Source organism: Biomphalaria glabrata, chromosome 6 (genome assembly GCF_947242115.1).
Source record: "Biomphalaria glabrata chromosome 6, xgBioGlab47.1, whole genome shotgun sequence".
Lineage (NCBI taxonomy): Eukaryota > Metazoa > Mollusca > Gastropoda > Planorbidae > Biomphalaria > Biomphalaria glabrata.
The window spans coordinates 54,352,514-54,378,036 of record NC_074716.1 but is presented as its reverse complement, the minus strand read 5'-3'; the positions used below and the strand labels follow the sequence as shown (position 1 = coordinate 54,378,036).

Here is a 25,523-nt window from a genome sequence, read left to right as displayed (position 1 = left end):
CTAACATAATACTAATATTCTCTTGAATCATTCCAGACAGCATTGAGACCACCCCTGTCCCTAACAATACATAATTACCTTGCTTTAGTTGTAGAATGAAAGTTGAGCAAACAGTGAAAAGCTTCTATATAATTCACTTGGAGGTGAGGTGACTGAGCGGTGAAATACTTGGCTTCCAAACATGGGTCCAGGGTTTGAAGACTGGGATTTTTAATTTTAGGACTATTAGGCACCTTTGAGTACACCTGGTTCTAATGGGTTCCTGGCATTTCTTAGGGAAAGGTAAAGACAGTTGGTCATAGTGCCGACCATGGGACGCAAAAACAGATGACCTTTATATCATCTGCCCTACAGATTGCAAAGTCTGCAGCTAAAACCAACATGGGAAAGCCTTTTGAGCAAAAATCAGGAGTCAACCATTCAGTTAGCAGCATACAGTGCTACTCCCAGGCAGAGCCTACCATGCCATTGATCCCAAACTGTATTGGCATATTCCATTCCTTCAAATATATAGCTGTGTGGGTGACATCATTGCAACCACAACTAATGTCAGGAAAATGATTCATAGCTAATGTTTGGAAAATGAGATGATCCATCAGAATCAGATCAAAGTGAGATTTGCTAAAAATTTGCTCAAAAACAAATATTGTTACAAAGCAATTAGCTAAAGAAACCTGTTAACTTTTAACATAACTTTTTAATGACATATGGAAAAGCACTATTAAACTACTAGAAATTTATAAAAACTAGATCTAAGGGTTGCTGGAAGGGGAGGATAAAAGCGGCAATTTTTTTAGTACCAGTACCTGGTAACTATGTCAATCAACACATTGGACTAGGATAAGTTATGTAGCTTAAAGACATCCATACAACTTTTAAAGAATAAAATCACATCAGACTTCATTTAAGTTGCAGCCTGAGAGACTGAAATCCTCTCTAGCCAATGCAGTGGACTGAAACCCAGCTGTAGTGCTTCCTAGATCAGTTGAGATAGAGAGAAGCAAGTCTGGAGCAGCAAACATTAATGAGGCAAGGTTTCCTCTTTCTACCTGCATTGGGGCACTGTATCAAATTTGGCATACAAACTGCATGAAATGCTGGATATCTGGCACAAACCACTGTCAAGGGGGCTTGAGTTCAAATCCTGATTTGTTTTTGCTGAGCAAAGAAACACCAGAAATACCATTTCCCCATATAGGCAATACAAAGTAATTTGAAAAAAAAAAAAGAAAAAAAAAATGAAATTGTAAAATGAATGCCACTTTTATTACAAGGTATACATAAATATCAAAATGAGTTATTCAATTATTTAAAGTTAGCAACTTTTTGTTCAAAACTAATGTACATTGGTAGTCCTGTAGATTGTGTAGAATCAAAGTAGCATGATTCATTTAGATATTTGATTTTAAAAGGGAGACAATTTGATTAGAAGTTATTATAATTTTTAAAAATTTCTATTTAGTATGACAGTGCATCTACTGTAGAAAGATACAAAGGGATAAAACTAAATATCAGTTGTTATTCCACAAAAAAAAGAAAAATGTACATTTAACACATTAGCATATTCTGTTCCAAAAATATAAACTTGATCAAAATATTTTATTGTCAAAGATATTATTCATCGAGTTGTATACCTTAAACCTCTTACAACAGATATTCATTCATGGTATAAAACACTGCCTGGTCACTAGAAAATGAATAATATAGTAACACCAAGAACTAAAAAACTTAATAACATTGACACTACCAACAATGTTCAAATTGCAATGATTTTGATGGAATTCAGTAATTATTCCTTATGTTATTCAACCACAGAATTCCATCAAAAGCTCTTAATTTCTTTAAGACATCATCTTGTTGAAAAGTAAAATGAGGTGTCAACTCTCTTAATGCCTAAGGTCATTGACAAATATAGCTCAAAGAAATCTTTCCTTAATTTCTAACTTAAAGTCAACGGTCAAAGTAAATGAATAGTAGGCACCTGGTAAATTAAAAAACAACAACACTAAGTTGTTTTTTTTCTCTACAAGTTCTACAATTTCAGATTCAAAGACAAAGTTTATTGTTTGTCCAATAAACCTTTGACCTTATCTTTCTTGGACACTCTCAGCATAAAGAAAAATAAACCATTCATGAACAGTATTGTCTTGAGCAGCAAAATGTTAAGTGTTATGTGGTGACTACTAAAAGTTGTGTACACTTAATCTTTTATCACTCAATCGATGGAAGTCTTTCTAGACAAGTAAGCAATGGATTTCAGATATCCCTCACAGCTTCTGTGGTTGAATAATTTCCAGAGAAAAAAGCTGCTTAGAATAGTATCTGTCATGCTTGAAAAGGGCCACAGGGACTGTATAAAAAAAAGAATAAATAAAAACTAAACAGACTTGACAGGCAATGTGGCATTCAAAAACAACAACACTTTCTAACTTTAGAACCTACAAACATTAGAGATAGTAGAAAAAACAACACTTGATTTATTACCAAAACAGCTGACATATCCAAACACAAGTGAGTAGCCTTCTTTTGTAAGGTACTTGTGTAGTCAAGGAAGATCTCATATTTGTAAACAGGCTAACATTTTAGGCTCCTTAGCTGACTAATCTTTCGGACATTCTGGAAGAAATAAATGCAAGAAGGGCTTAATATAAATATCATCACCTCTTGAAATTCTATTTGCAAAAGCTAAGAGAGATCTCAAATATGAAAATAATGATCTCATAAAAAGATAATATAGATCAAAAATTAGATCATTTAGATCTCAAACAAGATAGATCACAAATTAGATCAGATAGATCTTAAACAAGATAATATAGATCAACAATATAAGATAAAATGTGTAAATAAAAAAAACAGCATAGCAGAGGAAAGCAAAATTACAAGATAGATATCATATAGTATGAATCAATTATCCTATATGCCGGTTAATAAATTTCACCAAATTTCACTGTTGATTCCCAAATGAGTATTTAAAAAATTCTGTTCAAATTTTTTTAACAAAAGAGAAAAAATAATTACAAAACTAAACAAAATAAATGTAAAGGCTTTCTTTTAGTGACTTTAGAGTAGAACAAGTTTCCTGTTCCTGTAAATACTTCATCTCCTCAACACTCCATCTCAACACTCCATCTCCTCAACACTCCATCTCTCAACACTCCATCTCCTCAACGCTCCATCTCCTCAACGCTCCATCTCCTCAACGCTCTATCTCCTCAACACTCCATCTCCTCAACGCTCCATCTCCTCAACACTCCATCTCCTCAACGCTCTATCTCCTCAACGCTCCATCTCCTCAACGCTCCATCTCCTCAACACTTCATCTCCTCAACGCTCCATCTCCTCAATGCTCCATCTCCTCAACGCTCCATCTCCTCAACGTTCTATCTCCTCAACACTCCATCTCCTCAATGCTCCATCTCCTCAATGCTCCATCTCCTCAACACTCCATCTCCTCAACACTTTATTCTGTCGTTATATGTGTCGTTAAGGTATTGCCAGGAATTGGGTACATTTAGTAATCAGCATTGAAGTACACATACATATATTAGAGAAGAAAAAGAGCCTTGACACTGTAGATCGCAAGGTCTGAAAGGGGAACTTTGCCATTATATTCCAGTTATTTCTGCTGGTTAAGTTTGTATTGCTGAACTCACTGACCTACATCAGTTCTATTCACATCAAGTTAACACTGCATGGTATCACAATGTAAGTTAAATACAAAATTAAATTAACTTTCAGAAATGGTGGTCAACTTGATAGTCCCAGATTCAGACTCAGCTCTTCTTATCCTAAAAACTTTTAAGCCAAACAGTAAAAAATTAACAGAATAAGGATTTTTTGTTCAGGAAAGATAATATCCCAAAATGATGTTAATGTTTTTGTAAAATGTTTTACATTGTTTTGGATGTTCCTTCAGAGTTGAAGATAGTTTACTTCCTAGTCCAAACCTCCCGCAGGACGACAGGGGATGGGAGTGGGCAGGGTTTGAACCATCGACAAATCCGAACGACAGTTCAGCGCGCAAACCGCACGACCAGACAGCCATCCATGTATCCATAACTCATGGTTGGAAACATCCTGAAGCCCTAAATAAAAATTGCATTCTATACTGTGATTTGAACTCAAGGCTGCAGTAGTAGCACTGTAACTTCTTCAGTATCCAATGTTAGCAAGTGCCCTATTTAAGAACGAGGCCATTTTTAAAATAGAGATGATAGTTTGTAAAATGTTTTACATGTTTCAAATGTTCCTTCAAAGTTGAAGATAATTTATTTCCTCATCCAAACATCTCAGAGGACGATAGGGAAGGGCAAGGTATGAATCCAGGACCATCAACAAGTCCAAACAACAGTCCAGCGTGCATTCTGCACATCCAGGCAGCCACCCATAGTCATAGTAAAAAGTATTTTCTAAAAGAGTTTCTATAATAACATTGTCAGATGCAGGTTCCATTTTCCCATTTTCATTCACAAAATTTGTGGCAAGTGTGGCTGAGAGGCGGGCCTACACTGCTTGGCTACAGCTTAGCCACTTACCATGGGGGCTCGATTTTGATTCCTGACTCGAGCAGAGTTGTTTTCTGAAAGCCCAAAGACAGCATGTAAACCTCCCATGTGTTCCCAATAGTCAACAAAAGGAGATTGGGCCATAGCAAAATAAGTATGCTCTAAGCATGAACTATGCACTATATCAAAAGCATTAAAAAAAAAAGATTTACATGTTTTTTTCAACTCTTTCATACCTTAACAAATGAATTTGAATAAGTAACTATTCTATTTGAAAGTGAAACAAAACTAAACACTATTTGTGAAACAAAACTGAACACTATTAAGTACAAATACTTTTTACTATGACTAAGTAATAGTAGGTATATAGAACTAATCATTATCAGGCCCAAATACTTCTTACTTTGACTATTGATGAAATAAACATGACATCAAACATAATAGCAGCACCCAGAGAGAAGAAGGTGAAGAAACTGTAGTAATACATAGATAAGTCTTAAGGAGGACTCAAACCTTGGACCTAGCTGTGACCAGATGCAAGTTAGACTTCCTGAATAACACCCCAAAAGAAGATCTACAAATCTTGTAAGATGCCCCAACATACTAAGAGATAGGTGAAGAATATTACAGACAATATCAAAGTGAGAAATCATCAAGTTAAAACAGAAAATTCAACAAAATCAAAATAATAACAACCAGTTTGATACAAATATAAACCAATCTAAACAATTAAACCCATGTTTTTTAATTCAGACTGTGTTTCCACTGATTTGGACTCCTTCACTCTTTCTTAGACTGTTCATTGGCAAATGAAATAAACTAAGAGCTTTCACAGCCCCCAGTCTATTGCCATCTTTTTGCAGTATCTCATCTTCTTATCCAAGATTATTACATCCTATGGGTGTCTCAAGGGTCAATCTAGTCATGCAAGTTAATCAATGACTTAAACTCTGCCAATTCACATGTTTTTTCTAGCTGACTCAGGCAACCCATTACATGCTCTAATAGCACTAGGGCAGAAGGAGTATAAATTTCTTCTCGCATATGGGATGAGGAATGTTCCTTTATCTTTGTGTCTTTCTAAGTATTTTTTTAAGTTTTGTTTTTGTATTTGAAGTTTATAGTTTAATGTTTTTTGTATAATTGCTACTTTACTTTTGAAGTCTTCTGTCCTGAAGGATCTCTAAATTTAATAATTTTACTAGAAGTCTAACTATAATCAAATGTGAATATTTGTTAGTTCGGAATCTCACTGCTCTATCTTGTGTATTCTAGTTTCTTAATAATGTTTTTTTTGAGTTGAGGGTTCATAAATAGAGGACTCATTATCTATTGTTCAGTTGCATCACTGCATCATCTCTACTGTTGGTTCTCTTTACTCCCCTTTGGTCTTATTCACATTTCTTTCTAGGCTCATCAAATACAGAGTACATCTTCCATGAACATTTCCAGCAGAATAAAACTTTTTGGTCTAATAACAAAGTCACTAAGTTTTGAGAATCCTCAAAAGCTGTCTATGACGATTCTCCGAGTCCAGTGTTTTCTCTGCCAAGTTGCAATTCTCTAGTTCTTAATAGAAAATCATTTTTCCACAACTGCTTATCCATGTGAAAGTGGAATCACTGGCCTACCAATTTTCCAAATATGTTTCAATTTTTTTGTTGTTTATAAATATAAAGTACCCAGTTTATCTTTTCTTTTGAAAAGGATGAAAGAGCCATTTTTGCAAACCTGGTTGTTGACATCAAAACCATGTATTTGGTGAAGTCAATACAGAGCAATGGTTTTAGCACATCCACAGATATTCCATCTTTAGTTCTTCTTTTTTTAGGGTCCCCATTTGTGTTGGATGAAAAACTAAAATGAATGGCTCTTTGGTCCATCCTAACAAGGCCTCATATCTTATAGATTACTGATGTTGCTTCAAAAAAGAATATAATTATGTTCTATGCATTTCATGTGTCAATCTAGTCATGCATGTTAATTAGTGAATTAAACTCTGCTAAGTCACTGGTTTTCCTGGCTGATTCAGGCAGCCCATTCTATATTCAAACTAGGGAAGAAAGAGCACTTGTAGGAATTTGGCCTAGCATATGGAATAAGAATATTGCCTGGATTGTGGTGTGAACAGATGAATGGGTCATTTCTCCATCCAGAATAAGACTTACTCTATTGCCATGATAGATCAATTCATATTGACTTCTCTGCTTTTTCTTCAACTTTGTCAGTTTTTTAAAGCCATTGCAGTTCCATCAGCAAATATTCCATAATCATTGGCTAAAGTGTCAAACAGTTGGACTGTTATAAAATCTGTCCATGTACACAATATTATTTTTGTTTATCAAGTGGCTAACAGCCTTAGAACAAAACTAAGAACGACATATCAATTCTGGAATCACATTCTTTGTTTTGCCTGTGTTGAATTTCTATGCTGATATAGCAATGACATTGCCATTATTATTATTTGCTTCATAAGCCATAGTTTTCATTACCAATTTGATAGGTTTGGATTTTTATATATTGCTTTGTAACAAATCAGCCTTGCCAAGGAATCATTCCTTCATCCAAAGTTGGCATGTTGAGATAGTTAGAAATAGTGCTGAGATGTTGAGATAGTTAGAAGTAGTGCTGAAATGTTGAGATAGTTAGAAGTAGTGCTGAAATGTTGAGATAGTTAGAAGTAAAGGGTGACCCAAGGCTCTCCTGACTTCTAATTGATCACCATACAAAATGTCTTGAGGAAGTCAACCTTGTGGCATTCCATGAACATGTCCAAGCTAGCCAAGATTTCTACTGCTGATAACAGTGCAAAGGTTCAGAGGAATCTTTTTTTTTTCATAAATGCACTGAACACTTCTAAAGGAAATAGATAGATGATGTTATATTTAATCATCAGAGACTTTCACCCCACAACTTTGGATGATTTTCTATTAATGAAGCATACACTCTATACTGTCCTACTGATATGTTCAAACCCTGCCTCCTGCAGGAGGTTTGGACTAGGATGTAATAATCATCAAACCTGAATTAACATGTAAAACAAACTACAAAAAGGTCCTCTCCGATGAATTGATAGGTAAAGAGTATTTGAATGAAATGGGATATATAAATAGTTTTAACTTAATGATTAACATAACATGAAACAAACCTAAATGTCTTCAAATTCATCATAGCAATGAACAAGTTGATCAGGACCACGACAGCATCAAGAATGTAAACTCCATACAAAACGTAGCCAACCACCTCAATGACTTTCAGCAGCACACTGTCTGTTATCTCTGAGTCACCATTAACCTGACTGCTATTTGCTTCTTCTTAAATAGCTGGTGCCTGAGAGTTCCCCATACCAAAGGCAGCCCAGAACAATGTCCCAGTGGTCTCTAAGAGGCTGAAAAAAAAGTCTTTGGTCAGTAAATAAAATATTTTTAAGTACATTTGGGAATAAATTAATTCCTGTAAAATCTAGTAAATTTAATATCATCTAGCTAATTTAATATATCATCTTGTAAACTTAAACATCTTAACTAGTGATCAGCTTTCAAAGTATTCAACTTAAAACACTACCAATAAAAGCCATAATTTATTTATTTTAAGTTTTAAGGTCACTTGCAGAAAAAATTTCTTTCTTTTGAGTATGTCTATACAACCTGAAGTTATTTTGCTTTGCAAAAAAAACATCCATAAATTAAATATAAAAAACCTTCACCTTGTAAGTCAAATGACTCTACCCTGCAAAGTTCTCATTCTTGGAAATACTGTATAGGCTTATTTGTCCACATATAAAGGCAATCATGACTGAAATAGATGAAGGTAAACTTGCCAACATCCTATGGAATAATAACTAGATTAAGATACTTTTCGCATAATTTCATTAAGTTGGCTATAGTAAACTTGACTTACACTAATGTTGTTATTATAATAACCTGTGTTCAAATCCTTCATATCATCATGATTAAAATATTATGCCTTGGCCAAGAATCCTTAGCCCTTCATGCAATATGAAGGAAATTGGTGGCCTACTTCTGTTTCTAACCAGGTGCAAGTAAGTTGATTTGTTTAATAGCTAAAAGTGTCATGAAATGCTTCACTGAATTGGTTGAATCTAGTGGATTTTTTTCCTAAATAGACCTACTCAATAATGAATAATCTACAGAAGATAATAAACAAAGTGAAATTGAAACACTTTAATTAACTAATTAAACAAGTAAACAAGTATAGTTATATCTTTGAATCACCAAGTTTTCAGTTCCAATGAAGAAATTTTTAAAGCCTAACTAATAATATGAGAGGCACAGTGGGGAGTGGTAAAGCACTTGGCTTATGAACACAGGTCCCAGGTTCAAATCCTAGAAGACTGAAATTTTTACTTTCAGGATCTTTAAGGCCCCTCTTAGTCAACCCAGATCTAATGCGTATCTGACATTAGTTGGGGAAAAGTAATGACGGCTATTGTGCTGGTCACATGACTTTAGCTAACCATAGGCCACAGAAACAGATGACCTTTACATCATTTGCACTATAGACATCATGGTCTGAAAGGGGAACTTACTTTTTTAATAATATGAGCTAAAATAAACCTTTGCTCTAATATTGTAATTCTTCTTATAATTATTATAATTTCCTAGAGCCTCAAGTTTCAAGAGATTCTAGACAAGTATATGTTCATCCCTGGTGATTCATCACAGCATACATTTGTTCATCCCTGGTGATTCATTACAGCATGCATTTGTTCATCCCAGGTGATCCATCACAACATGCATTTGTTCATCCCTGGTGATCATCCAATTATATCATAGAATTATAAAAGACAAATACTAATGAGCAACACATACATCTTCTTACTTTTCTGGTTGAAGGCAAGTTAAACATGGTAGAAAGGAACTCATACACATTAGGACAGTAAAAGTGCAATGTTATTGTGAAGGATATTTTTTCATCTGTATAATTTGCATTTCCTGTAGGCTCCTCAAACAGATGTAAAGATAAATCTGAAAAGCATAAATATATTTTTAAAAATCATATATTAAATGTTAAATTGGAATCCATCTTAGACCAGTTGATCTAAATGTTATCTATAACTATTGCCAAACAAATAAAAAGAGTGCCACATGGACATGAATAATTTATCAATGATTGTTATGCTAATTATTATATATTCTTATCACTAAACTATCGAGTAAATTTTACATTTACCATCATAACTGTTTTAGGTGAGGTTGGCTTTTCTATAACTCCTCTCATAAACATTGAACTTTCTTTTTATAATATATCAGAAGTCTCTTTGAATTGTACAATTTCTTCTTTCACCTTAAGACTTTATTTTTCCTTCTTTTTAACTGGCCAGGAAGCTGCATCATTATGACACTGAAAAATAATAATTGTTAGCAATACAAAATCCTTTCAGGCATAACAGTAAATTCTGGAGTATATATTTAAATTAGATAAGCAAGCTTTCATTCAGATACCATAAGTATATCTCTAATTCTATAGCATTGACAGAAAAATTACAGATAGTGATTTAATTAATAATGAAAATATGACAAAAAATAAAATATCACATATACAATTGGAATTCATTTTGTTGTTTAGTTGAAGTCCAAGATATGAATATCAATATCACTAAATGTATAAAATATACATAAGTACAATAATATATTAAATCTAACAGTGCATTTTGATTTACCATATTGAATGCCTCTTAGGGGTTTGCAAAGACCAGAGAACAGTACCAGGAAAAAGAAGAAGAGGCAGACAGAGAAAGCGATGGGAGGACAACATAAAAGAATGGACGGTACTTCCATTGAAAGAGGCTCTAACTAAGGCAAAAGACAGAGAGGAATGGAGAAAGATGATTGACAAATCTTGCATGCATGGTGCCCCATCGGTCTTACAAACTAAGGGATAGGTAAAAGTAACTCAGTTGTAAGTTAAAGTCAGTTTAGATCAGTTCATGTCAGTTGTTATTTCATTATACTAGTCAAACATTTACTTAGACAATACTGAAAATACTTGCTGTTATTTCTACTTTGCTTCAAATACTATACTGGGATACATGAGCAGTCATTTTTTTAAAATAGTTAAATGTAAAACCAATTCAAACTCACATAGAAGTCTAAAATTAACATTTTCTACATTAAGTATCACCTGAAATATTGTAGGAATAGCTGAGGGTTTCAGATTTTTCATTATATCATCAAAGTTTGCATCAATAAAATGTGTGCTGTCCACAAAGTCATACCCATCAGGGGTCCATCCTTTCCCTCTTTTCATTGCTTCAACCATTTATCTCACATGTTGGCTTATTTAAGGAATCTGCAACATAAAGAAATAATAAATAATGAATAACATACCGGTACAAAAAATGGTGACCGATAATTTCATCCCTAATTAAATATTTTTTTGTTATTCATTGTTTAATTGTGCAGTTAAGGCTTTGGCTTTAAGCCCTCATTTCATCTAATATATAAATATGATTATTTTAAATGCTTTTAAATATTTTTTTGACATGTTATAAATGTGTTTATAGTGTTTCCTCTTCCACTTCACATTCTTGATGAGTTGTACAGCTGGGAGTGTACTTAGCTACAGGGTTTCTTGTGGTTGTAAGGGATATACATGACATAATGATCAAAGGCAAAAGTGTGGTGGAAGTAGTGGAAATCTTTTGAGAGAGGAGAACGATTAGAATAATTATGACCATGGCGCTGATAACTTATCATCAAAGGCCAAGGTGTGGTGGAAGTAGGCTACCGGTAGTGGAAATCATTTAAGAGATGAGAACGATTACAAGACTAGACTAAAGAAAGTAATATCTCTCTGTCTTTGGAAAGTTTAGTTTGAGACTAGCCTCTATTTTATTTGGGGCCACCAAATCACATCGCCTAGGGACTCTACTTATCTAAGACAGGCCCAGCTATGGTGGATTATTATCATCATTGTGTTTTATTTATTCAAGGATAATACTTAAATGTAAGTCGCTATTCTATTCGAACAAGTCATTTATTTTTGTGTTTATCGCTGGATCATTTAAGTATTGAATTGGGTTTGAAAACATTAAACGCAAGGTAAATCGATTCTAACTATCCTTACTTCAGAATAAAACATGGCTGCGGAGAGAACCAAGTAGTTCGAAAACTGTAAGGCCGACGAATTGTTCTGTTTTACGACAATACCTGGGCTCAGATCTGTTAATAAAACTCTCAAAAACAACCTGGTGTTTCCATCAGACAAGGTTGTTTATCTCTGTGTAAACTTCTGCCCTGATCTTTTCCATAAAATTTCAGTTGATTGCATCAATGCCGAAGAACCTTTAAAATAAAAATAAAAAAAAAGATTGTAAAGTCAGCTGAATTATTTTTTTTTAAATAGTTTTTCTAAATAAAAATATATAAGTTAGTTTTAATAATATCAAAGAAATACAATGTGATTTCTTTTTTTATTTTTCTATATCCAGAAATTTAAGTAGTGTATTGTATAATATAGTCTAGAATTAGCCCAGCCCTATGTACAGTAAAAAAAAAAATAGATCCATTGTTGATGTTTGTTTTTTCTACAATAGTGATAACATTTATATCGAAAGTTAGAATAGTTAGATCTAGATCTATTTCAATAATAAAAATTATTTTACCTGGGTAGTTGAGTCTTGTTTCCAAAGTGAATGTCAAAGTGGTAACTAGACTAGAACTTGTAGAGAAGAAAATTAGTATTAGTTATTATCTAGTCTAGGTCTAAGTCTAGATCAGATCTTGTAGTAGTGAAACTGTTGATAATCCAGCTAGATCTAGATCACATGTGTATTTGTCCTTATCTTATATAATTGCAAGCTTTGATAGGCTTTAGGCCTACTTGATTGAGAGGCACCAGTTATCTTGTGGTAAGGATGTTTTTGTTTAGATCTAGACCTAGATCTAGTTGATGGGAATATGAATGAATAATCAAATTATCAATAATAGCGATGTCGATAGGGCCTCATCTCAGGCTCAGCCTAGCCTGCCGGCTAATAGTCTTATAATGTCTAGATCTAGAATGAGGAATCTAGACTAAGGTCTATTCTTTTTAGTTTTCATGCTAGATCTAGATTTAGAAGTTGAATAATAAGTCGACAGGTAGAGCATCTAAAACTATATCATCAATGAAACGTAAACAACCATGTTTTGTTTATGTTCAAACTAATGTCGATAGGGGCGGAAGCCCAATGCCGACCAATCATTTTGTCGGAAATAATAAGATACTAGAATCTATAAATAAATATATTTTACACTCTCGGTGACCACGGGTTTCCGTTCAAAGCCGAAACGCTATTTATATTATTTCGGAGATACGGTTATTTTAGGAAAGTGTAGGAAACGACGGTTTCATTGATGCCAAATATGCCTATGTCGAATATGACTACTCAAAAGTATTCGATGCGTTACCAAGGGTATTATTTACATGTAGATTCGGAATTAGATGAAATAAACATTATACATGCCCTAGAAAAATGACTAAAAACAATATTTAAAGTTAAAAATTACATATTTCAATGTTCAAAACTTGTAGATAAATGGATAAACTTTCAAATAATGAAATAAAAAAAAGTTCGATTTTTTAATTTTAAATATCGATATTTTGCTCCCTAGTGGTGGTCCTCCTCCCCTTAGATAGAGACTCCTCCGAATCCACACATGCTGTTCTGGCTAGTATCTTGGGTGTTATGCAAATCCACTACTATTTCATCAACTATTGTACATTAGCCAAAGAACATTACAATTAATAAGATGAACGTACTCAAGACTTTCTACTACTATAAATGATGCATTCATTAACACTTGGGATGCCTGTCTTGTCTACTTATCCGTCGTTATTTAAATATCACTAATTCTAATCAACCATGTTCTAAGCTATCGCCACATCGTTCTTCCTTGTTCGCCTATTCTCCTGCGTTATTCGTCTGTCTGACTACGTCACTGTCACTCCTTTAACCGTCGCTAAAAACAATACACAATATAATCTACCAAAGCTAACATACTCTCTAACTCAACTAGGACACAACAATGCCACGTAATTTAGGAGACAATATTACTTTCCAAAAACATATCATTGAAAACGTTCATTCTACAGGCTTATAGTTGGTTAGCCTATGCAATAATTAATTAGTGTAAATATCTTTTAACTAGTATTACACACCGACCTGTGACTGTCTAGTTATGCCGGAACATTCTCTCCTTTTAAACTTCTAATAAACTGGACGCATTTCAACCATCCACCTATTTTTGGCAGTCAATACCAGTATCTGTTACACCAGTGATGCCCAACCTAATTCGACCTGCGGGCCATTTTATTTCCGACACTCGCGTCGCGGGCCACAAAAAAAAGTAAAAAAAGAAATGAAATTGACCTGAAACTATTTGATTAGAAACCAGTGTATCTAGTACTTACATTCATCTATAGCACATTTGAAGTTTATCCCTTTTTTTTTTTTAACAAGAATGCCGGAATATTTGTTTCATAATGCCGACTTTATGGTGTTAGTTTAAATAGCTAAACTTTTTGTATAAAACAAATATGTAAGCGTATTATCATGTTCCGAAAAAAAAAAAAAGGGAAGTTCACCTTTTCTGGTAGATTTTACATACAGAGTCCCATTTCATAAAAGAACAATTGACATGATAGCAACCAATCAGATAAAAAGTGAGGGCCATAGTGTAGGTAAAGATACATTTCTGCACTTTATGTCGACTTTTCGGCGGGCCGGATGGAACCAGGTCGCGGGCCGAATCTGGCCCGCGGGCCGTATTTTGGGCATCACTGTGTTACACTGAACCGGAACGGATCGCTATCATTCTCTTTCCTTTCTTCTCTCTCTCTCTCTGGAACCCACTTTTATTTTCACCCCCAGCATTGATCACTGACCTAGACTTTTGACTTGCAATGGAACAACTCGATTGTAGTAACCTAAGCTAAGACCAAAACGTTATTGCAAGTGAAAACAAAAAGTCCGATATCGAGTAGGCAATTCTCTTTGTCAGATGTGAACAACACATACCACCGCGGGATCATAGTGACCTTAAGTTACACAATTTCAACACGACGACATAACTTGTGCATAGCTTGTTAAAGTAAGAGCCACACAGAATTAAAATGGAATTAAATGTAATGATGATTTGATGTGATAAATACATATGCATGTAAATTATTAATTAATGACAGATTTCATGGACACACTCAAAGTTAAAATGTTACAATCTCATTTCAAGTGCAAGAGATAAAAAGGTCTATTTCTGATGGCCAATCTTCTTTTTTCAGCTTAGGAGCCATATAAATCTTTATGATGACTGAACTTACTGGAGCAGGTCTTCGCCAGTGATGGCTCCTCATGTCGGCTAAGTTCTACATTTTGTCGCTGATGCGTAGGCTGTATTCTGTGAGAACGAATTTTGTGTATGTGTGTGTGTGCACGCAATTTGGTGACCCCTCTTGGTTGCTGTGTGTTTGATGACGTCCTTCTTTTTCCCGTCTTTGGGGCTTGGTGTTGAACTTCGTTGTTTAACTGCTCGCCTCGGCTCGTCGCTGTGTAAATAATTCATTCCGTTTGCAAGAACTGCTAGGTGCTGGTTCAGAGAGCCAGAGTGGAAATATCGCTCAGCTAGCAATGTTGAGGCTTGACCAACAGGCGACGTAATACGGGTCCATGTTAATTAAGTGATAGTATTACTGAGATACGCACGACTCGCACTTGTACTATAAATGATATGAATGTGTGTTGCAATCTCTTGTCACAATATTTACAGATCATTCTTCACTTTGAACAGTCATCGTATTAAATGTTCAGTGGAATCTTTCTGCCCCCTCATTCATTCATAACTAATTCAACATTATCCTTTTGTCTTCCTCATGGAACATATGGCCTCAGTAAAATTACGCCCTCTCCAAGGTCTCTTGTTTAGCTGTTAGCAGCAAAGCAGCTTAGTCGGAATGTCATTGTGAGCCAAAATATTTACACGGAATCCTGACATATACCGCGAACAAATACCAAGAGCGGAGTTGCTATGCTATATTCGTCAATTTTAAAGCGATACCCTCCCCCCCCCCTCCCTTTTTTTTTCAAACTCGCCCTGTCATTGTTTTAACTGCATTCTTACTTCAAGCCACATTTTCCCCACTGCCAGCAAACACTTTAACCCATTCGCCGGAAAATGGCTCTTATCGTGAATTGCTCGGTAGCACATAATATCGCCGCTCGTATTTTCTTGTTGCTATAAAAATTCCCAAAATCTCCGATTTATGAACCTAGAAATCTTTTCCTTGCGGCCTGAACCAAGAAAAACCTAGACACCTGTCTTTTTAAAAAAGTTTTGTTTCATATTGTCGTTAAATGTTTTGCACCTTAGAGACACACTTTCTTTGCAAATCTAAAACGTCGGGTCAACACACACATGCTAAGAGCAGGGTTCCACTTGAGTGGCTAAGAAGACTGCCCACAAAGGCGATGAAAGTTGACTGTCACATTTGATGTCAAGGACACAAGGCTGGAGCGAAAATTTCCGAAACTTAAAATAGTTGACAACTGATTGTGTAACTTATTGGAAACGTCATTACCACAGTCTACGGAATCAAAACCACGAAGATTGACACGCCCGAATGTTCAAAAAGAAATGTAGATTGTACAGCGTTGACTATTTTAAATTGGGATTCATTCCTTCTTTATCAAACAAGAGGTTGCCTAAGTGGCTTTTTATGATGATATGAAACCAATTACGTTGGAGGATCATTTGAGATGATGTCACCCTGATAAAAAGATAAAGGTTTGAAAAAAAAAAGATTCTCACAGAAAAAGTTCAAAATAGACTCACAACATATCTCTTCAACATGAGACAGAGAGAGAAGATGACGGTTTGTGAGCGTCTTACAAGATTTGTTTACTTATAGCCTAATAGCGAAAACATTAAAGATAAAACACTGATTTTACCTACTGTTAAAGTAGTTTTAAAAACTTGTTTTAACACAAACCTAAATTTGATAGTATTGAATTTATTCAAGCAACAATACAGTTTAAGGGCACATTAGTGGTGTGAGTTATAACATTAAAAGCCTATAATGTAATTCTTTGCAAACGAGATAAACAGTTTGGGATTAGCGGCCTCGCAGGCTCTGGCAAGATGTAGCGCTGTGTGCAGCAAACTGCCAAAAGGTCACCGGCTTGACGAAACATTTCCCATGTTTGGGTAGGCCTATATCTGCTAGGCAAGTTTGAATTCAGTTTTCCTTCTGCTAGGTGGGTTGCAAGCCCAGGCTAATGAGACCCTCCCGCCCAACGCTTACTGATTTAGACGACAGTTTCTCACCTTCGCCCCTTCTCCTGATTGTGAAAATAGTTCCGTATTTGAGCCAGACTTGAAAGATGAAATACACGAGAAACTGCTCCTTACGAAAACTTTTTCTGTGACACTTTAAGACCAATTAATTAATATTTAATGTTTGAAGGACTACTTCATAGTACAACAAATTCCTTTATGAAACATAATATCCGTAGCAACGGATGATGAACCTGCGACAAACAATAACACACGTTTCCAACATGCTTGGAGGTTCCAGTAATACATATCAATTGTTATTTTGGTTTATTTTAATTTGAATTGTATCAATATAAAAGATATACTAACTAGCGTTAAATTACGTATTTACCCTTCGACTTACAACTGTTAGAAATTACTAATAAAAAATGTTGTTGGTGAATTGCAAAATTGCAGTATAAGTTAAGCAGGGGGTCTACCGAAAACCAGAAAACATGGCAAGGGGTCTACGAGACAAAAAAAGTTTGGGAACCACTGATCTAGTTTAAGCCGGATTGAACGGCGCCTTCGACACGGAGGTCATGGATTGAACACGCTAAGCCAGTGGTCTTGTCAGTTCAGCAACTCTTACAAGCCTTACGGTGTTAGATGACCCCGACCACTTCCGGGGCGCTGCACAGCAGGCGACCTAATTATACTAGTCTTAGTCTTAGAATGGCCAAACAGTATATTTCTAAAGCTGCTGATATATCAAACTTTCGTTCGATAACGCACCGAGACACAGGACACATTGCGGCTGTTGCCTTTGTACGGTAGAAATCCAACGTGAAAATATTCAGATGCATATTTACGTCATTTTGCCCTAGGCTGTATGGCCTCTCTTACGTCATCGTGTCTCAGCTGACTGTCACTATTTCCATTACACTCTTGCTCTTCTTCAAATGTCAGCTTACGCTTCAAATATGTATCCATAATCTAACGGTTAGATGGGCGTGCGAAAAACAATGTAACAAACACGAAATGCTAATGTTAAACGTAATAATTAATCATAAAATGTGAGCGATTAATAACAAGACTGATATCTGTGTGTTGTGGAGTCTACTTCTTTGAATGGCGATGTAAAGCAGAGATGCTGATAGAACGATTGATTCGTTTGTAAAATAATCTAATACTCATGCGCAAAATATAATTCTATCACAGGACTGTTATTAATCATTATTGTTTTGCCACGTTGCGTCAACGATTGTCATAGAATAATTCGTAATAGACATATTAAACAGTAGTGAGGGACCAGTTGATTATTATTCAAAATATCTGGTCGGATTAAACTAGCTCAGGGGTGGGCAAATTACAATCTGCGGGCCACAAGCGGCCCGAGGAGTCTTTTAAGCGGCCCGCGGACACCTAAAGAAATCAAGTGGGCCACCTATAAATGTAAATATATTTAAAAATAAATAATTCTACATATCTATATGCATTTTAGAAAGTTCTGATTCTTATAAATTATGAGGAAGGGGCTAATGAAACATTGTCTCTATATGTCATTCTAAAAAGTTCAAATTAAACGAAGATTATTCTTATTGGCAATATTTCAAAATATAATTTTACTACATTTTTTTTGCACACATCTCCAGCAATGGTTGCTTTTTATCTTACTTATTTTCTGCTACTTTTTTTTTTTTCATTTTGATTCCAATCAACGCATCGCTACACTGTTCAAGATAATAATGTCTGTGATTTATAAAGGACTTCGTAGCGGGGCCAACTCGAGAGCATGCGACACCTCCACCAAACCAATGTTAATTCGTATGTGATTGGACATGTCATCTACTGGTCTTAGAACGCTGTTGTTGGTCTCTTTATTAACTCATCTGAATATATTCACTATACATACATTAATATCAATCACTGTAACAAATAATGGCCTTAAGTTTCTCTTTGTATGGTAATTTACTTAAAAAGAATGGGCAGTCTTCCCAACCAAGTTTATTTTAAATAAAAGAGTTTAGCTAACCGTGAGCTCCATGAGATTCAGATACACACCCGAAATCCCAGGGACCTTGGATTGTTGTCCCGCTTCCTCCCCCCCCCCCCGCCCGCCCCCTCCACAAATGAAGAGAAGGGGCACGTATGGATAAGTAGGCTTATTACAATAGAGAGGCGAGGTTCACTACCCGTTGTTCGCATAAATGCTACCAAAACAGACATTTTCACCGGCATGCAACATTGAGGCCATGGGAAGCTGGAGTTACCTCGATGTCATCGAACCAGTTGTCGGCGCCCCTTTTGTCGTGGCGCCTTAAGAAATGTCTTTATAATTACTTCCCCTTATTTCTGACCCATTGCACTCTTGCCAATGTTGACATTATTTGGACACGTCGTGCGTTAATGGACACACGTGACGTGACACCCAGAAAGCCAAGCGCTTAACCACTCAGCCGTCGCGCCCCCTCTTTGCTTATTATTCAATTTTCTTTAAGCTCAATTTTTTTCTTTTTTTTTTCCTGTATTTAAAATAAAATTTAAAAAAGCACTTACACATCAAATAGTTGAAAGATCTTAACTGACTTTCAGATGTGTTTGATAAATAAAGAACTGTACTTAACGAGCTGCAGCACTTTGAGGACAACAAGAAACATTCTATAATATTGTTCTGCCTATTGTCTAGTACAATATTGTAAGAGCAATCAATGTTGTGTCAAAAATGTTGGATAGCGAGCAGCGAGAAATACATACATCAGATAGTCAACTCAATAGGCTCTTGACTGAAGTAAATTATTAAAAAATGACTTTCAGAGTGTAAAAAAAAAAGAGGCTGCTGAAGTAGCTGGGCTGTTAATATTTTTTTTTTGCTTTACAGTGCAGTGATTCCCAAAGTGGTCTATATAGACCCCCAGGGGTCTACGAGGACTTCCAGGGGGTCTACGGAAGTGAAAAAATAAATTGGGGGTCTATGGCCTGTAAATGGGGGTCTACGATAGTGGATCTCATTGAAGCACGTCGAGACTTTTAAATTTCATTGCCCACTAATGATTTGTACCTTAAGTAATACTTTGAATTGTAAACTTGTTAGTCGAATGATTTTATTTTAAAATTTTAACATTTTTTATTAATTAACGTAATTGTGTCTACAAGAAAGTAATATTACCATGACCGTGTCTGAAAAGAACTGCAGAAAGTCCAGTGTTGGTTATTACAAATTAGGCTTCATTTCGTCCTTGTAAAACAAGCAAATACATTTGGGCTTTTTATGCAATATAGTTTAAAGTTATGTCGGTATGAAAGCGTTAAGTCTGAAACTTCTTTTGAGACAACGCCAACATGATAAAATAGATTGAGATTTGAAATACTTTTGAATACTGTAAGTTCAGAATAGAGCCACAGTAGAAAATATGTTTGATTAAACATCACAAAAGAGAAGAGGTTTGTGAACATTTTACAATACTTTAGTTTATCAAATTCTGGAAAAATGCACACTATAGGCAAAAAATAGACTTTGCCAACCATTTTACAACCTGTTTTACACAATACTTTATCTGATATCATGATAAAAATAATTACTCTATGAAACAATATTATACAGTTCAAACTAGTTCAAAGGTGTAATGGTAAGATGAGTTAGGACACTGAAAGGTTCTTATGTAATTACTTGCAAACGACATACTTCTTTAAAAAAAGCTGGACTATTTAAACATGCCCGATAATATAGTGTTATTACTATCATATTATTTGTTTTGTTATGAATCAAGATATCCATAAAGAACTTTTTGATCAATGGCTCTTCCACACTGAAGTATGATAGTTGTCGAAAAGCTTATGTGTGACTTAAACAGTGTGACTTAAACATTGTGACAATATTCTGAGTTTTTAGGTGCTAAAGATCCAATTAAAAAAATAAATAAATAAAGGACATAGTCTATTTAACAGACTTGTTTCATAAATTTAATGTGGCTAATTTGCTGCTATAAATTTTGTCAAAACCAAGTCATAATCTCAGTGTTTCTTGTGAGGATTCAATGAATGTAGCATGCATTAGACTTATTTTCCAAAATTTAACTTAGTCAAACATTATCTAGTCGAGAAGATATAACGTTAAACCTAAATTGAATCTCAATCTGGAAATTTTAGTATCAAACATTTCCACCAATAGTTTTTTTTTTTATTAGTCACATGTCATGAATATTATTTTTTCCCCTTCATTTTAATTTGAATATCATCAATGTATATATATGACCTAGCATCTGCAAGAAAAACACATTTGAAGTTAATGAATTTTCAAAAATATTCAGGGGGTCTACCGAAAACTAAAAAACTTGGCAAGGGGTCTACGAGACAAAAAAGTTTGGGAACCACTGCTTTACACAATTGCAGAAGGTTAAAAGACAATTTGATGAGCCTGCCACTAATTACAAGAAGAAAAAATTCCAAGATTCGAGAGAAGACTCTCAACATCAACGTATCCAAACGAACTATTGATGTCATTGTTTCTGAAATACGCGACAGATTTCATGGGCATCAAAAATGTCAAAACGTTTTCGTCGTTAAAAGCCCAGTTTCATTTCAATTGAACAAAAGTTATTTACAAATTTGTATGACAAAGAGCAGGTTGGCTTAATAATAATAATAATCTTTATTATCCGTAAGGAAATTTGTCTTACAATTTGTGCATTACACCAAACAAAAAACATTCTCACTTGGTGAGAAACAGACAAAAGCACTAGTTACTGACATTTCTTCTAAGAAGGCCAGATAAATATTATTAGATTAATGTTAGATTTAATTACTGTTAAAATAATGAACGTCGAATCAGATACTAGTTTGTAGCAATGTTTAATAGTTTTACACCTAGAAGTGTTTTAGGAATGTAAATGTGTATACTGGGAAATAGAACTCATAAAACATTTCTTTATTCATTTGAAACATTTCATTTTTTAAGTCGTTTAATTCTGTTAAGAAATTGTACAAACATGACTTTAAAGACACTATTACTGGAATCCTAATTGAAACAAACGTAATTGATATAATTAGCCCTACTTATTTTAAAGTACATAGAAGTCAAACTCATAAAGCGCTGGTTGTGAATGTGTATGTGTTTCATGAGTGAATGTTGTTCGAATTTTTCATCCATTTTGTTTTTGTAAAGTAGTTACGCTGAGGTTGTCAATTGTAGTCAAACTGAATTTACATTTACATTTGATTGGATCAATAAAATTATCTTACCTTATCTTAAAAAAGGGGCTACACTGCTACTGCATTAAAATGTCTTTTGGTAAATGCACCAATACATTCAATTTTTTTGTCACACACTACATTCGTCTTATTGGGGGAGGCGGTGACAACCAAGATATTCTTATACCTGGGCCCACTCGTAGGCTACCTTGCAACGCTACTAAACCTCTTTGTGGTCTTCCTCTATTAGGCTATATATCTACCCCCGCTCTTTTATGTACACATTTAACCGAATACTCTAACTAAAGTTAACATCTTAAATAGCACTTGAATAGACTAGATCCTCTAGACTCTAGACCAAGCATGTCAAACTCGTTAAGGTGTATGGGCCGCATAAAACTTACTATGACCTGAGGGGCCACAGCCAAAAACAAAACAGCAAAACAGCCTACTAGTTTTATGTAAATTAGAAACAATACAATGGAATACAATAATTAATGGCATACCTGTCCCTTAGACAGCTAAATGTGTAGTACTATTTGGTAATTAAAAATATGATTACGCATTATTTTCTATGTTCTGATGCTTGACATCTTTTATAGGATACAAGCTTATTAATGTCATGTTGAATTTTTTTTTTTACTGATAATTTCATCACTGATGACAAATATTGATGAGATAATCTCAAACGGTGAGGTGCTTTTGTAGCTTTCATTATGGCAAAGAACTGCTCACAGAGATAAGTGCTTGCAAACAGCAAGAATTCTGGCTGCAAATTTCCGCAATTCAACATACCGTTCAGGGTAAATAACTGTAAAAGTTTGGCACAGCCAATTCTATATACTTCGATTTCAACAAAGAATCTGCTATTCTATCAGCTCTAGTTGCACATTACCAGCAGCAATTTCAGAATCAAATGAAAATGGAGATACAAACAACGAAAATTCTTGCTCGTACGGAACGAAGTCACGAAAACGGTCATTGAAAGCATCTACTAACGATTCCAGGTGTAAGACATATTTACCAAATGTTGTAGCCGTATTTAATCTGTTTAGTTCCTGACACGTTGAGAAGTGAACACGATTTCCTCTTCATATTTGGTTTATCCACAGTCGTAATTTTGCTAGTAAGCACTTCACATGATTACACGCAGTTGTGACCCATTAGTCAGTTTGAAAATGTTCAACAGGTTCACCTTTCATGTTCAGAAACTATACAATTTCCTCACGCAGTGCAAAAAAGATCTCTTCAATACTTTATGACATGAGAGCCAGTGGACTTCTGTGTAGTAGAGAACACAATCCAATTCGTGTCCCATGCCATCCAGAAACATTGAAAATCGGCGATGATTTAAACTACGGGCATGAATAAAATTAAGAGTGACTGAAACCGGTCTTATGACATGTTGGAACTTTAATTTCTTTGCGCTGAATGTTTTTTGGTGAATGATGCACTGAAAATGAGGACATTTAAACTTAGCACCAGTCTCTCTTTTTTTTTTTTTTTTGCAAGTAACTTTGCATCGAAACCATTTCATTTCATGTTTGGTGCCCCATTCGTTGTTAGACTAGCTAGCAAGTAAATTGTACTGTCATATCAATCCCTGTTATTTCTCAAAACATCCGCGCTTGTTGTGGTGTTATGCATAGAACAGAGCTAAAGTAGCACCTCATGTATCTCAAAATTCCTGTCTTATCTTATATAATACAGACGTTACTTCAAAAAAGAAGATGATTGCGTCTTACGCTGTCACAGGCCTTATGAATATAACCAACTGTGCTACACCCGTTACATCAGATGACTCATGGAGAGCCAATAAAAATAATTCAAAATCTTTAATTGTTCACGCAATCTGACTGACATGTCATTTATTCTTTCTGCCACAGTGTTCCTAGTTAACGCTATTTCTGTGAATGCTTTCACCTTTTCTGGACAAATTACTTCGGCTTTAACGACACTCCTTCATACAATCACATTCACTAAATGTTGTACTATGGCTTGCAATTAAATTTGACAAATCGTAGCTTAAATTGCTTTCACTGCAACTCACTCTCGTTGTTCAGTTTAACAAATACTATTTTTCAATTCAAGTAGCTTGTCATCTCTTATTTTCCAGCGTAACAGTTTAACATTATTTCGATAATTTTTAGGTGGCTAAGCGGGCCGCACGCAAAGTGGTATGCGGCCTCCGAACGCCGAGTTTGACATGCCTGCTCTAGACAGAAGAGGCGACTCTGTGAGTAATAAACGTTATCGGATAAAGAATAGATTTTTGTTGGTTTTATTGGTTCCGGGTTCAAGCGGCACGGAGGTCACGGTTCAAGCCCAGCCTGTCTCCATTCCCAACCATCCTGCGTTACACTGCGTAAGGATGGAAACGATGTTTAGGCAGCCAGTGCTGAGTAATAATCTAGATCTATTGTCATTTCGCTACATTCAAATGGGGTTAAATAAACGATTACAATGAATAAAACCGAATTGATATTGCTTTTTGAATGGCTGCCTGGTCGTGCGGTTTGCGCGCTGGACTGTCGTTCGGATTTATCGATGGTCGAGGGTTCAAATCCGCTCCCAATCTCCGTCGTCCTGAGGGAGGTTTGGACTAGGAAGTAAACTATCTTCAACTCTGAAGGAACATCCGAAACATGTAAAACATTTTACAAACAAACATTTTATTTAGAAAACAAAATATCAAGTGAAATAAAGAAATGGGAAAGGGAATGTGTACGAAGGACCAACATTTTGTTGGTGGTGGGGGTGAGCAGCAGATAAGTAGGCCTAAATAAGTGCTACTAAAATTAACAGGCCCAAAATATGAGAGCGTGTATGTGTCGGAGGCCCATTATATATGAAACTGATCTTTCCAAATCAAGTCAAAAGTTTAATGAGTGGGAGAAATTACAATGCGCAGGTAAAAAAAAAATTGTTCCATTGAGCAAAACAGAGAGAGAGAGGGTCATGCACTTTCAATCTAAGAGAGGCTGACGGGCTTTAAAAAAAAAGTGTTAGATTGTTCGTTAAAATGAGGTACGTTTATTATAATTTTAAAAAACACAGAAAAGAAGGGGTATTCTGATCATGATAACATGGAATGGGAACATATCAACGTAGTCAGTGTACACTGACATTCACTGCCATACTCATATTACTAATACTAGTAATACTAAACTAATGGTACATCTCTTAGAATCTTAGATCTATTCATCTATCATTTATTATGTTACTAAATTAAAGTACTATCAGTATCATCATCAGATTATCATGTATCATTTTGTCGGGTAATCTATTTTCTTCTTTTAAAAAAAAAAGTGCCTTACCTTTGCGTATTAAATAATCCAAACTGTTCCAAAAAATCCATGTTATTAAGGTAGGCATATAAAGTATAATGGCTAGAATCGGCTAGATCTAGATCTATATCAACAAAAATCCAATATTTTTGAAGTATCCAAAATACGAAGCACGCTAATTTTTTATTTTTTTTAGAAGCACGCTAATTTATAGGCCTACACACACAAAATTAATTGATTGAAACAGCAAAATGAGCCGCTCTATATTAAGTATCTAGATTTAGATCTAG

The 25,523-nt window shown here is 35.0% G+C and overlaps 1 long non-coding RNA gene across 5 annotated transcripts; it reads right to left on the bottom strand.

Moving 5' to 3' along the window:
- Positions 1–1,249: 1,249 nt before the first annotated feature.
- Positions 1,250–25,502, bottom strand: LOC129926765 (uncharacterized). 5 transcript variants are annotated; one of them, XR_008778499.1, is made up of 10 exons: positions 25,264–25,502; positions 12,133–12,188; positions 11,595–11,812; positions 10,650–10,817; positions 9,699–9,869; positions 9,348–9,493; positions 8,212–8,300; positions 7,654–7,893; positions 2,485–2,616; positions 1,251–2,350 (listed from the first exon to the last, which is right to left on the bottom strand). It is a non-coding gene; the product is annotated as an uncharacterized LOC129926765 (long non-coding RNA). The 5 variants fall into 5 exon arrangements; XR_008778498.1 differs by lacking the exon at positions 25,264–25,502 and having other exon boundaries at positions 9,338–9,493; positions 12,133–13,602; XR_008778496.1 differs by lacking the exon at positions 25,264–25,502 and having other exon boundaries at positions 12,133–13,601.
- Between the last annotated feature and the right edge of the window lie 21 nt (positions 25,503–25,523).